Raw genomic sequence first — 12,824 nt, forward strand, 5'->3', positions numbered from 1 at the left:
TCTTGTGATTCCGTGCGGGTAGGTACCACCACCCTGCCTATTTCTGCCGTGAAGCAGTAATGCGTTTCGGTTTGAAGAGTGGGGCAGCCGTTGTAACTATACGTGAGACCTTAGAACTTATATCTCAAGGTGGGTGGCGCATTTACTTTGTGGATGTCTATGGGCTCCAGTAACCACTTAAACATATTTTAAACATATTTTTCCGTATTTTTGCAGATGCTGTACGTGCATCACAGAAGGTGAACGAAAATAAAGTTTATTTTTTTTGTAATATGTTTCTAAATTTGAAACAATATAAGACCTATCATTATTATTTTGTATTGGCACGATGACATTTATTATCAAGTGCATTCGATTTTATGTCGTATCGGGATCGTATCTCGTGTCGTGTCGGATTACTTGGATGTGTTAGTTGTGCGTCTTTGAAGTATATTTTACGTCTTAATGTAGGATGACTCATGGCATCGCTTCACAATGTGTGAAGACCAAATCATTATGTGTTTTGGTTACGTTTTAATTTGTAAATAAAACAATTCATTGTACTAATGAGATGAGGTTCTCGACAAAATAATATTTTCATTTTTGTTTTTAATTTTGATCGACTGAAGTTTTTTTTTATTAATGACATGGGTTTATTCAGAAGCAAAAGTGGGTTATGATTTATAAAATCTATATTTAACTGTGTATGTTCATTGGTCCTTTTTATAGCTTTCGTATTCAGGCAGAGGCGTTCAAAAACCTAATCACACTTCGTACGCGGTAGAGTATTCTAATAAATGATATTCAAAGGGTATTTTGTGCGTAAAAGTACCACTTTCAACAACGCTTTACCGGAATTTCACGTGTTGACTTTTTTTTCCTACCTATTCTAGTAACCTCGGGGGTTGTTCTAGACTCACCGAGCTAGTAGGTGAACTCACGGGGCTTAAACCGTGAGTATTGCTAACGCTGGCCCTAGCAGGCAGTGCTTCGCAGAATCTACCACCGGATCGGAAACGCGACCTACTGAGAAGATCCGGCGAGAAACTCAGTGGGCTGTGTCTATGGCTTAATTTACTCGTCGAGCCCTTCGTCGCAAGCGACGGGTTCGGCGAGGACGATGACCAGTGCTTGAGGTACCTAAAAGCACCGTTAATGGATTGGGAGGATCCGTAATGACGTGTGTCCCATGTCAACGCTTAACGCATGCCAGACGAAATAATCGAAACCCCAAATGCTAAAGATCTCTTCAATAAAACTGCTTTTACAGGCTTACCACGTGATTCTATCTCTCTTTTTTTCCTACCTATGCTGATAGCCTTAAGAGGCTATTTCAGAGCTATTTGAGAGGCTTTACCCTAACGTTTAGATGAGCTCACGGGGCACAAACCGGAGTGGTGCTAACACTGGCCCTAGCAAGACCAGTGCTTCGCAGAATCTACCACCGGACCGGAAACGCAACCCACTGAGAAGATCCGGCGTGAAACTCAGTGGGCTGCGTCTATGGGTGATCTAACTGATCTATCTCTGAGTAACAAGTTATGAATATAGAACAAAGTGTGAAATGTGACGCTAAGAAGTGATTCTATTTTTAATTGCGAAAACGCAAGCAATAAATTATTTGAAATAGAGCACTATATTTAGTGACATTAATCACTAGACCAATATAGACAAATAAGACCAATGAAAGAAAAACTGAGTAACATTAGTTTCTAAGCATCAAAACTTTTTTATTCAAGTACGCGCTCACTGATGCTTTTGAATCTTCGTGACTTAACTAACGATTTTAAATATAAGTCCATCACCGATAAGAAACCTCAAGAAACTCAAGCTCTTTCCAAATTACATATACAAAAAAAAATTACAAAATAATATTAAATTAGTTCACATAATAAAAAAGATCTCGAACTAGACGAAAGAGATTAGCGTCGGTGATAACGAATCAAAAATCTCTTCGCACTGTGTTTCGGCGTAACTTTAATTTTACTAAATCTTTGATGTGGGAGTTCAAAATGAAACGGCTGCGTGGTAATGAACAGTGTTGTAATGTAAAAAAATAAAAAAATAAATCCTAATATAATAAAAACAAAAATGTTGCCACTTTATGAACAACTAGCGACCCGCCCTCGCTTCGCTTCGGAAACATTAAAACACATGATACCAAAAAAAAAAAAAAAAGTAGCCTATGTTCATCAGGGACAATGTCGGCTTCTAATGGAAAAAGAATTTTTCAAATCGGTCCAGTAGTTTCAGAGCCTATTCGAAACAAACAAATCTTTCCTCTTTATAATATTAGTATAGATGATTATTAAATAAGGCCAGTGCCAGACACGACACACTGTTTCTTTGTTCTAAGTAATCAACATCAGATGCCTTATAGAAGCCTAGTAACCTAAACCTTCTCAACGCGGCACGGATCTCGGTGAACTTAAGATAAACTGTGGGCAGTCGGCACTAAATTCGTATTAAAGAGGACAGCAGGATTGGATCGACTTAGCGTTCCCACGGCGAAACGCCTCGGGCTGCGTTCAGACGAGACACGGCCTACCACTATCAAACCGAATAGGATTACGATGACAATTTGTACTTTACCAACGGTTTACTTTTTTTTATTTTTATTTATACTTTATGCACAAAACAAAACTTGTACACAGGCGGAATTAATGCTATGGGCATTCTCTTCCAGTCGACCATAGGGTGGTGCAGAGATAATGCATGGTAGGTGCACCAACAAAAGAATAACAAACAACAACAAAAAAAAAACAAAAAAAGAACTAAATCAAACCAAAAATCTTCCTTAAAGTAACATCTCAGTATTATAGAATACACATAATGTTAAATATAGGTACTTATATAGATTACATATGACTTTGTATGCATAAATAAACATACTACAATTTAATATACCTATGTATAAAATAATAAAATACATACATACACATAATTACACACAATATAATATACATGTAAAGTAATAATATATAAATACATATGCAAATAGAACTAGAACAATCTCAGGCTGTTATCTGTTAAATCAGTGCTTAAATTTTTTTATATTATTTCTTAGATGGGTGGACGAGCTCACAGCCCACGTGGTGTTAAGTGGTTACTGGAGCCCATGGACATCTACAGCGTAAATGCGCCACCCACCTTGAGATATAAGTTCTAAGATCTCAGTATAGTTACAACGGCTGCCCCACCCTTCAAACCGAAACGCATTACTGCTTCACGGCAGAAATAGGCAGGGCGGTGGTACCTACCCCCGCGGACTCACAAGAGGTCCTACCACCAGTAAGAAAAATCCAGCTCCATAACACACACAAACAAAACACAAACTTTGTTTTAAAAACTTGGACGATTTAAACGAATCTAAGTAGAGCGTTGTACTACTGTTTTTAATTATTTTTTGAAAATATAGAAAACTTTTATTTTATTTAAACGTATTAATTAAATTTAATCAACTTCAAATAATTGAAACTCGATATATAACATATAAATTGTTTTAGAAGGAAATACGTATCATATGATACGTGTGACAATTTTTACTTTAACTACCACAAACTTAGCTAATATACTTTGTAATGCTAAACCAATACAAAGTCTAATAGTAAGTAGTATATTACGATTAATGACTTCGCTCACTTCGGGCTACTTCTTTCATTTTAAATCTTATCATAATATCTCAAATGTCTGCTATGTATGAGTCCTGATAACCGCCTAAATTCAGGAGCCACTTTAACTTGTATATGCTGCTTAGTAAATAAAAAGATATAACTGTGATGAAAACTTATTAGTATTATCTGAAGCTTCGTTGCAGCGTTCCCACGGCGTAATGCCTCAGGGGTAAATGATGCGTACAGATACGACCGCGCTTACCTACTGTGAGCTTAAGATGACAGGGTGGATTGCTTTCGAAATATGTGAGAGAATCGAAACTGCAATAAAATACCGAATTGCTTAATTAAAATTGTTTAAGGATAAATGTAATAAGTGCAAGTTAGCAAGACTTAGTAAATTAAAGGCACAAGAATCTAGCGTTCGATTTTATGTAGTTCTATACGAAAATATCACTCCTATTATAGATTAGTTTTTTTTTTTTTTAATAATTACTATGTAAACTATAAGTTATTAAACTTGGCATTCGAGGAAATTGAAAAACTCATATTTTGGAAAAAAATCCATAAATAATGTACTTGTAATGGAACTTTGCCTATTTTGATTTTGCTGAAAATGTAATTTGTTTCTATAGCTATCGTCAATGTAGTGAAAATATTTGAAAAACAATAATATTATCGAAAACAAACAAACAGTTGAACATTATTTTTATCCGATATGGATGTCCGATTTACTGGTGGTAGGACGTCTTGTGAGTCCGCATGGGTAGGTAACACCACCCTGCCTATTTCTGACGTGAAGCAATAATACGTTTCAGTTTGAAGGGCTGCCGTTGTACTGTAAAAACTGAGACCTGATATCTCAGAGTGGGTGGTGGCATTTACGTTGTAGATGTCTATGGACGCCACTTACCCCATAACACCAGATAGGTCGGGAGCTCGTCCACCCTTTTAAGCAATAAAGAAAAATAATAATAATATTCAAACAAAGAGTAATTTCGTTTATACAATATTTACAGCAAAAAAAATTAATAAAAGAAACGCTGCTTTAGAACCAGACTCGCCTCAACACTACATCTGAATCTTTATTTGTAAATATAATTACGTCTGCTGCAATTTCGTAACAGTGGTAAAAATAAAAGTGATTAAACAACTACATAACTGGTATAATTAAAAAAAATCTATGCAAATACCGGTTCAGGTGCAGTAAAATACACACTCAGCTCAGCTGGAGATCGCACGTTTGCATCTATTATTTCATCAAAATAAATTAAATATCTTAATAAATTACGCACTTAGGTATGCCTTTTGTAGCAGTTAGATCATATTCGATTCGTCTGTTTCATTTTCTTTAATTTTAATATTAAAACAGATACTATTCATTTTAAATAGTTAATGACGTAACAAGAATGCAACGATGATTCTCGATAATTCTAATCAGTTTGATAAGAGAAAAATAATAACGGTACAATTATATTTCAAAAAAAAAACATTTCTATATGGAGCAGTGGAAAGTAAAAATGAAAACTCTAGTAATATTAATTTACTAAGTTAGACGTGAATATATTTTATCGTCTCAACGACTTGAATTTGAATTTAAACTACTTTTACAATATGATCTCACGTTTATATTGTCATTCTATTAGGTATTTCAGATGTTCTGAATGCTTTAAATTTTTCGTGGTCACATCAGGTTTATTGAACTTATTCCAAACGTTAGAAATAATGTAATGATAGTGAAAAAAGCGAGATTAAATAGTTTAATTAGTTTTAATTTTGTTTACGGCAAGCGAAATCTATATATTAATACGTGAAACAAAAACTTTGTATCTCTTTTTACGAAAATTGCGCGGACGGAGGAGTATGAAATTTTCCACACTTATAGAGAACATAGAGAACAAGCGCACAATGCTAATATTTTGTTAAAATAATGCATAAAACATACATTAAATCAATAAAGAAAACATTACACACACCACATACCATGTATTTGACGCACACACGCATGCATACTATTTATTGTCAAACTTTTGTTCTTGACGTCTGTGGTCAAATTGAGAATAGATTAAATATTGTTTGTCTTTATTAATGTTTTTTATAGTGTAGCCTTGGCGAAATTTGTGATTATAGTATGTGTACGAACTTACAATTCCAATTACTTATAGTCGAATTTCGACTACTGTGGGACCTCTAGTCCAAATAAAAAGACTTGATATTCTTCATTACGCAAAAACATGAATTTTAGTTGCGTTGAAAAAGGTCAGACTTACTATTCCACTAGAAGTCATAATTTACATACGTTTTTTTTTACCGAAAACTTAATAAAGATCTCCGGTAGAAACATTCATTCAAAGCTCCCAAACTACAGCACAAACAACCGATTCATTAAGAGAATGAATGGTGAAGTACGACGCCATGTCAACGGCTCGTCTAATTACCGCCACATCTTTAGTGAAAACAAACTTAAATCCGAGTTGATTATTGGACTTTTATCTTAAACGTCTAATACAAAAAAAATACATTTGACGGCAAAAGATAATTTTGTGTGTCCGCATAAGTTTACGTCACGGAATGGGGGCGGCTAGGATAAAAAAAAAGTATCGTGGATCTCCCTGTGAGGCCTAATTAAGATACATATCGATGAGATCGACCCGCCCTCGATTCAGACACTATTGTTCTTCAGTCGCAGGCTTCGAACGGAACTAATGTACCCTTGATGTATGGTAAATTCTTTTTTCATGATAAATATGTAAAAGCATAAATAAATCGTTTTCGAAATCATAGTTTCTAGTATGGAAACGGAACATACGGAAAAGCTATTTACATATGCTTAGTTTATTTTACAATTTTTTATTATGGAAATACTGGGAAGGCTTATAATTGAGTTAGCGTTTTCTAAATAGGTATGCAAGTACATCTGTTTTCCGGATATGATGAACACGTCACAAACGCAATCGTCCTCACGCTGTGGGTTATGGCGTTGATCGTAGTAGCGTTTGAGCTCAGTATGCGTGATATCTACACTAATATATAAATTTACAGTGGTTTTTACGGATGTTCCGTTATAACTACTGAATCGTGCATCCGATTAACTTCAAACTTGGCATCAATATAGACAATACATGTACTTAATGGATAGGCTAATATTTACATGAGTGTTGGACACCCTACACCAGTTGGGGGGGCGTTATTGATGAGAATTTTTGTGGGGTGAGAAATAATAATGTTAATTTTAAGTGCCCACCGAAGCGAACGGGTACAGCTAGTAACAAATAAATTCGAGAATATTGGACCAACGATGATGTGGATGAGAGACAGATAAATGAGACCTTGTATCCGCATGGTGCGATAGTTTTTTCACAGCCGCCTTTTCGTTGATTTCAAGCGGACTGGATTGTGGGCTGCAGTTACTATTAGAAACTACCCACACTCGTAAACATTAGCTATAAGAATGGCAGGATTTAGACAATTTTAGTCTGGCATCTCCAAATAATAGTGTCTATTTGGCACCGAAATCCCCCATCTAAAAAAATTTTTTATAGTTTTTTTATTGCTTAGATGGGTGGACGGGCTCACAGCCCACCTGGTGTTAAGTGGTTACTAGAGCCCATATACATCTACAACGTAAATGAGCCACCCACCTTGAGATATAAGTTCTACGATCTCAGTACAGTTACAACGGCTGCCCCACCCTTCAAACCGAAACGCATTACTGCTTCACGGCGGAAATAAATAATTTACCATCACAACTTTTAGCTTTACTCGCCTTCCTACTAGAACGATTTCTTGATTATTTGATTGAATTTAAAACTAGGAATTATTAATTATTCTATTACACTTTTCAGTCAGAACGTTAAGCGACTTTCACGTGGGCGAACGCTACGCTAACTCATGACAATCTTGATTGATAGAGATGAGCAGTTAAATTATTTTAAACGAATATTACTTTTACGATTACAAATTGAAATAACATAATTGATAATATTTGTTTATACATATATGTTTTTATATGTATATATTTATGATATTTATATGTATATATGTATGTGTATGTATTTATTTAAGTACGAGTATTTCTATCTATAAATATTATGAATGTTATATATACACATATGCTTAAGTAATATCACCTTCACACTACACCTACCAAGGTTCATCTCTGCACTCCCCTAAGGTAGACTGTTAGAAAATGCCTATGGCATTAGTCCGCCTTTATACTTTCTAGTATATGAAGTTATAAATAAATAAATAAGTGAGTTGCAGTTTAATTTCCGCGTGGGTGGACGTTACATCTTAACGAAGTCTTCAAATTAAGATTTCAATTTTTCGAATGAAATTGTCGATTAGGAAAGAACTCCAACTTAAAAGTACCTAACTATATTTTTATTATATTAACTAGCTGACCCGGCAGACTTCGTAGTGCCTCAATCGATAAATAAAAGACCTATAGCTTTTGTATAAAATAAACTTAAAACAAACAAAAGGAATCCATCCGACGGGGGACACATCAAAGGAAAAACAAAATTGTTATTTTTATTTAATTCCGAGATTTTTCATATTTATCTACCTTTTAAACCTTCTCTGGACTTTCACAAATAATTCAAGACCAAAATCAGCCAAATCGGTCCAGACGTTCTCGAGTTTTAGCGAGACTAACGAACAGCAATTCATTTTTATATACATAGATATTGTAAGATATTTTTCATCTTAAACTATAAATATTATACTGTATTATGCTGTATGAAATTCAAAAAACAATTCCTACAGATTTAATTATAATGTAACTCACACAGATTTGTGTAGAGAAACATGAGTACATGCAACTAAGTTGCTAATGTATATTACGTTCAGGTATCTCTTTGTATAATTTTATACAAATCTGATTAGTCCTACATTCTGGGATAAGTGCAAAAATCAAAGGTATCTTAGTTGTACTTACATACGTTTTCAGCAAGAAAACAACCGAGCAAAGTACCTTATTACTATAACATCGTCTTGAATACGTGTTTATTAAGCACGCTACATTGCTTTTATTATAGGCGTGTGCCGGATCGACTTCGTAAACACTACATTTGCATCCCAACCGAAGCCCACCGCAAACCTGGCTTGATCGCTAAAAATCATTATACCTATTTATATGACTTTCATCCAATGTTCTCGAGCGATTTTGTTGAAAGTAAACTTTATATTAAAAGTTTAAAGATCGAAATCGTTTGGCCATACCAATATCATAAGTTGTGAGCATCGAAGATTCCAATACAATAATACGTGCACTGGGCCGGCGCGCGCGCAGTCTTGATCTGACCACTACTGTGCATTTCCCACGGGCTGCGCACTCTTCCGTCCTTGTCTCTTTGTATATTTCTATCCCTGTTTAGCGTGGTGGACTGTCGCTCTTTCGTTAAACGAAGCACACCCACACACGCCGTCGGTATTTCAGATTGCTCTGAGGCTGGTACCGACATACATTACGTCAGCCCACAGGTTAGCTAGTATGTTATTGTACGCACTAAACGCCTATTTTGATGAACGATACTATTCACGTAATTTCAAGATTGCAGGATGTAGTTGACAATTTCGTTCCACGCAAATTCATAATATGTTTATACACAAGACAATATGTACATATCGTCTTTTCGCATTAAAAGTATACAATTCCCAAAAATATTTGAAACTGAGTTATATGAGAGTATATAATATGCGGAATCATTTGGTATCACCAGTATTTTTCTCATAAATACCTACTGTCAAAAGAACGTTGTTTAGTTTTAGTTTTTTTTTTAGTTTACCTTTGTGTTGACTACTATTAACCAAATTAATACATAATTTTATCTTACTTTAAAAGACAATGTAACTGGTAAAAAATAAAAAATAAATGTTGCAAAGATGATTAATATAAAAAATATTACATGTTAAGTAAACCTTTAAAACACTCCTCTGTAAAATTAGTAAGTTTTGAAATTATACAGTTTTAATGCGAGAGGACGATATATCCTTTAACCATAACACAACGCAATGAAAAAATAGTAACCAAATTCTATATTTTGTTTTATTGAATTTTAAGTAATCATGTATCTGTAACTAAATTTCTTGATACTTTTAAATATATAATAGGTTTAATTACAGTTTATTTTAAACAAGATTATATTTAATGGAGGCCTAAATTTCAAAGAATACCGACAATGAAATTTATCTATGATTTACATTATCTTACTAACAATTGAACCGTAATTGAAAAAATATCTAATGAAAGTAATTTTAGTAATTCATAGATGATAATCGACAAGTTCTCAATAAATTGCATTTGCTATCAAATTTGGACAACTATGTCACTATTGACACAGTTGTCCAATTAGCGTTTTTGCAAAATTCGCGAGTAATGCATTATAATTCTTGAAATTGATAAAAAAAAATAAAAAAAAATGCTTCAAATTTATTTCGTCGTCAACATTCCAGTTAACTTCAGTATTACCTATTCTTTTAGAAATAGGCTTACATTTTAAACTCATATAGATACCAATTAGATGGGTGAAATTAGTACCTCTCTATCAGTTAAACTTTCCTAATATTAACTGAAAATATTCAATTCTACCGTTATTTTCTTTTTTATTAAAATTATAAATTTTCTAACAAAGAACTGTTAGTTGTCAAAATCAAAAATATTCAAAACTAACTAAGTTAGAAACATATTTAATCTAAAAATGCAGGAAATCATAAAACATAAAAAAATTATGCATATAATATTTCATGACGTCACCGCTTTACCGTGCGGGCGTGTGAGAGAGATAGCGATTCATATTTTCAGTACGCATGTATCTGTGAAATATTAATTTCGACGTTATTTTATAAGTAATTATGATGCAATTTTTTTAAGAAGTTTGCTTTTAATTTTAATGGCGTAAAATTTAAATGTACATTTTCTCTTTTTTTGTAATAATTTAATTATTTAAATTCAGCTTATGGAGATGAAGCAGACAGTAATTACACATGACTATGGCTTTTCTAAATTATTTAGATATGGTATAGATAGGTAACTACAAATTAATATCTGAACAATAAAAATAAATCTTACACAAAACAGCCAAGTTACAGATAGACACATATTATTACATACATAATCTTGCCGTCAATGCTGTCAGTCCTTCATGGAGATCAAAGTTTGAAATAGACCGAAATTCCAGGTATGCAAATTAAATGTAACAAAAAAAAAGACGTGAAAATTATCGAAACAATTTAACTTCGATTCAAAAGATATTTAACGACCGAACGTAGCTTTAGAAGAAGTCTAGATAATTTCGTTCGCTTGGAACGCAGGGAAGTTTAAAAATAAGGACGATATTCCGTTGGGAATTAGATCCTATTCTAATTCGGACCTTTCTAGAAAACGTGCCATCTCGTCGCCTGTCGAGTAGGCCTCCGGGCCCTCGCTATATCGCACGTCAATAGTCATTAAACCAATTTGCATCTTGAAACGATTCCTGTATACCTAACTAATGATAGAATTGGGCTGTCAGAGAATTGTTTTTTTACAATGAAATAGTAACCTATATTTTAACGGGATTCGGTCAATGCCATATCTCTATTCTTTCACAAGTACTCATAGTGTTGTTTAATGTATGACTAGCCGTACTCGCCCGTTTCGCTGGCCATTTAAAATTAACATTATTTATTGTCATTTTTATTAGGGAGTCCAACACTCATATAAATATTAGCCTATCCATTAATTAGGTACCTACATGTATTTTCTACATGGATACCAAGTCTCAAGTCAATCGGATGCATGGTTCAGTAGTTATAACGGAACATCCGTAAAAACCACTGTAGATTTATATATTAGTATAGATTGTTTTACAAAAGTTTTGCAATTTTGCAGAAGCGTCCGCAGCGTAATCGACAAAAACGCCCGTGACAAATTAATGTGTAATGTGATCATCCGGCGGTCGTAAGAAAACACGGATAAATTTATCATCTGCTCAAGATCGATGAAGGAATTCGGTGGCATTCCTAACATAGTGTGAAATCAGAGTGAAAAAATAAACGCTGATGGCATTTTTATTAAATGAAGTCATACTGAAGAACATAATTTGATTAAATACGCGTATCTAAGAAATTATTTAAGTCTTGTAAAGCTATAATACGCTCGTACTTCTATAGCGACTGTCGTCCAATATTTACTGGTTGTTTTTTTCAATATTTTAAGTGCAACATTTGTTTGATTTGATAATTTAATTTTGGATTTGTTCGTTTTTTTGAGGCAGACGTGCTCATGGTCTCTCTAATTTACTATGTATACCAATTTCCAGCGGTCGAATTTTGACCATGACTATAGACACCTTAGAATTTAGATAAAGTTTGTCTATATTTATTATTACAATAACATTTTATCTTTAACTATTATTGAATCTAATTAAAAAAAATAGGTATAGGTAGAATTGAAACTGAAAAACCACTCAGCAAAAAAATCAGTTGACAGAGGAAAAAATAATATTTATTCTTCTTGTTTTTTTTTGTATACTTACGTTACTCACTGATTTTCCCTCCAAGATATTAATAACAATGCAACGTCGGCGACATATGGATAAGCACTGAGCTTGGAATTTGTAGACTTGATAAAACTACTAAATTATATTAGTAATTTATTAACTGAATCTTTACTCGGTTCGCCTTCGAACTCATTTCAAACAATGAATCTATTCTTTGACCTCATGTACATACTTTCACGACCCATCTGATGTTTTGCAGTCATGATAAAACGACATTATCCTTTACAGTAGAACATAAGAACAAAATCATAATTCCATTATTCTCTTCAATGAGTAGTACAATCATTTAAACAATACAATCCAGACTTCGACATTATCTCTGAAAATGCTAGTTGTTATTTAATAGCAGACGTGTGGATGGATTCTTACTAAAGGGGTTGGTTACCCGAGGCGACAGCCCACTAGGTATATGAAAGTAAGAACTTACAGTTTCTCGACGGATCTTTTCAGTGGTTCGCAATTCCTATCCAGTAGTAGATTCAGCGAAGTACTGCTCTTGTTAGGGTTAGTGTTAGCAATTCTCTCAGAATAGCCCCTAAGGCTACAAGCGATTGTGTATGAGAAAAAATATACGTTCTATAATTTAATGTGCTAATTATATCATGTGAGAAACAATCAGTATTTACTGGAAACAATGTTTTTTTTTCTACCTATGCTTGATAGCCTTGAGAGGCTATTTCAGCTTCAC

The sequence above is a fragment of the Bombyx mori genome, chromosome 3, assembly GCF_030269925.1.
Source record: "Bombyx mori chromosome 3, ASM3026992v2".
Classification (NCBI taxonomy): domain Eukaryota; kingdom Metazoa; phylum Arthropoda; class Insecta; order Lepidoptera; family Bombycidae; genus Bombyx; species Bombyx mori.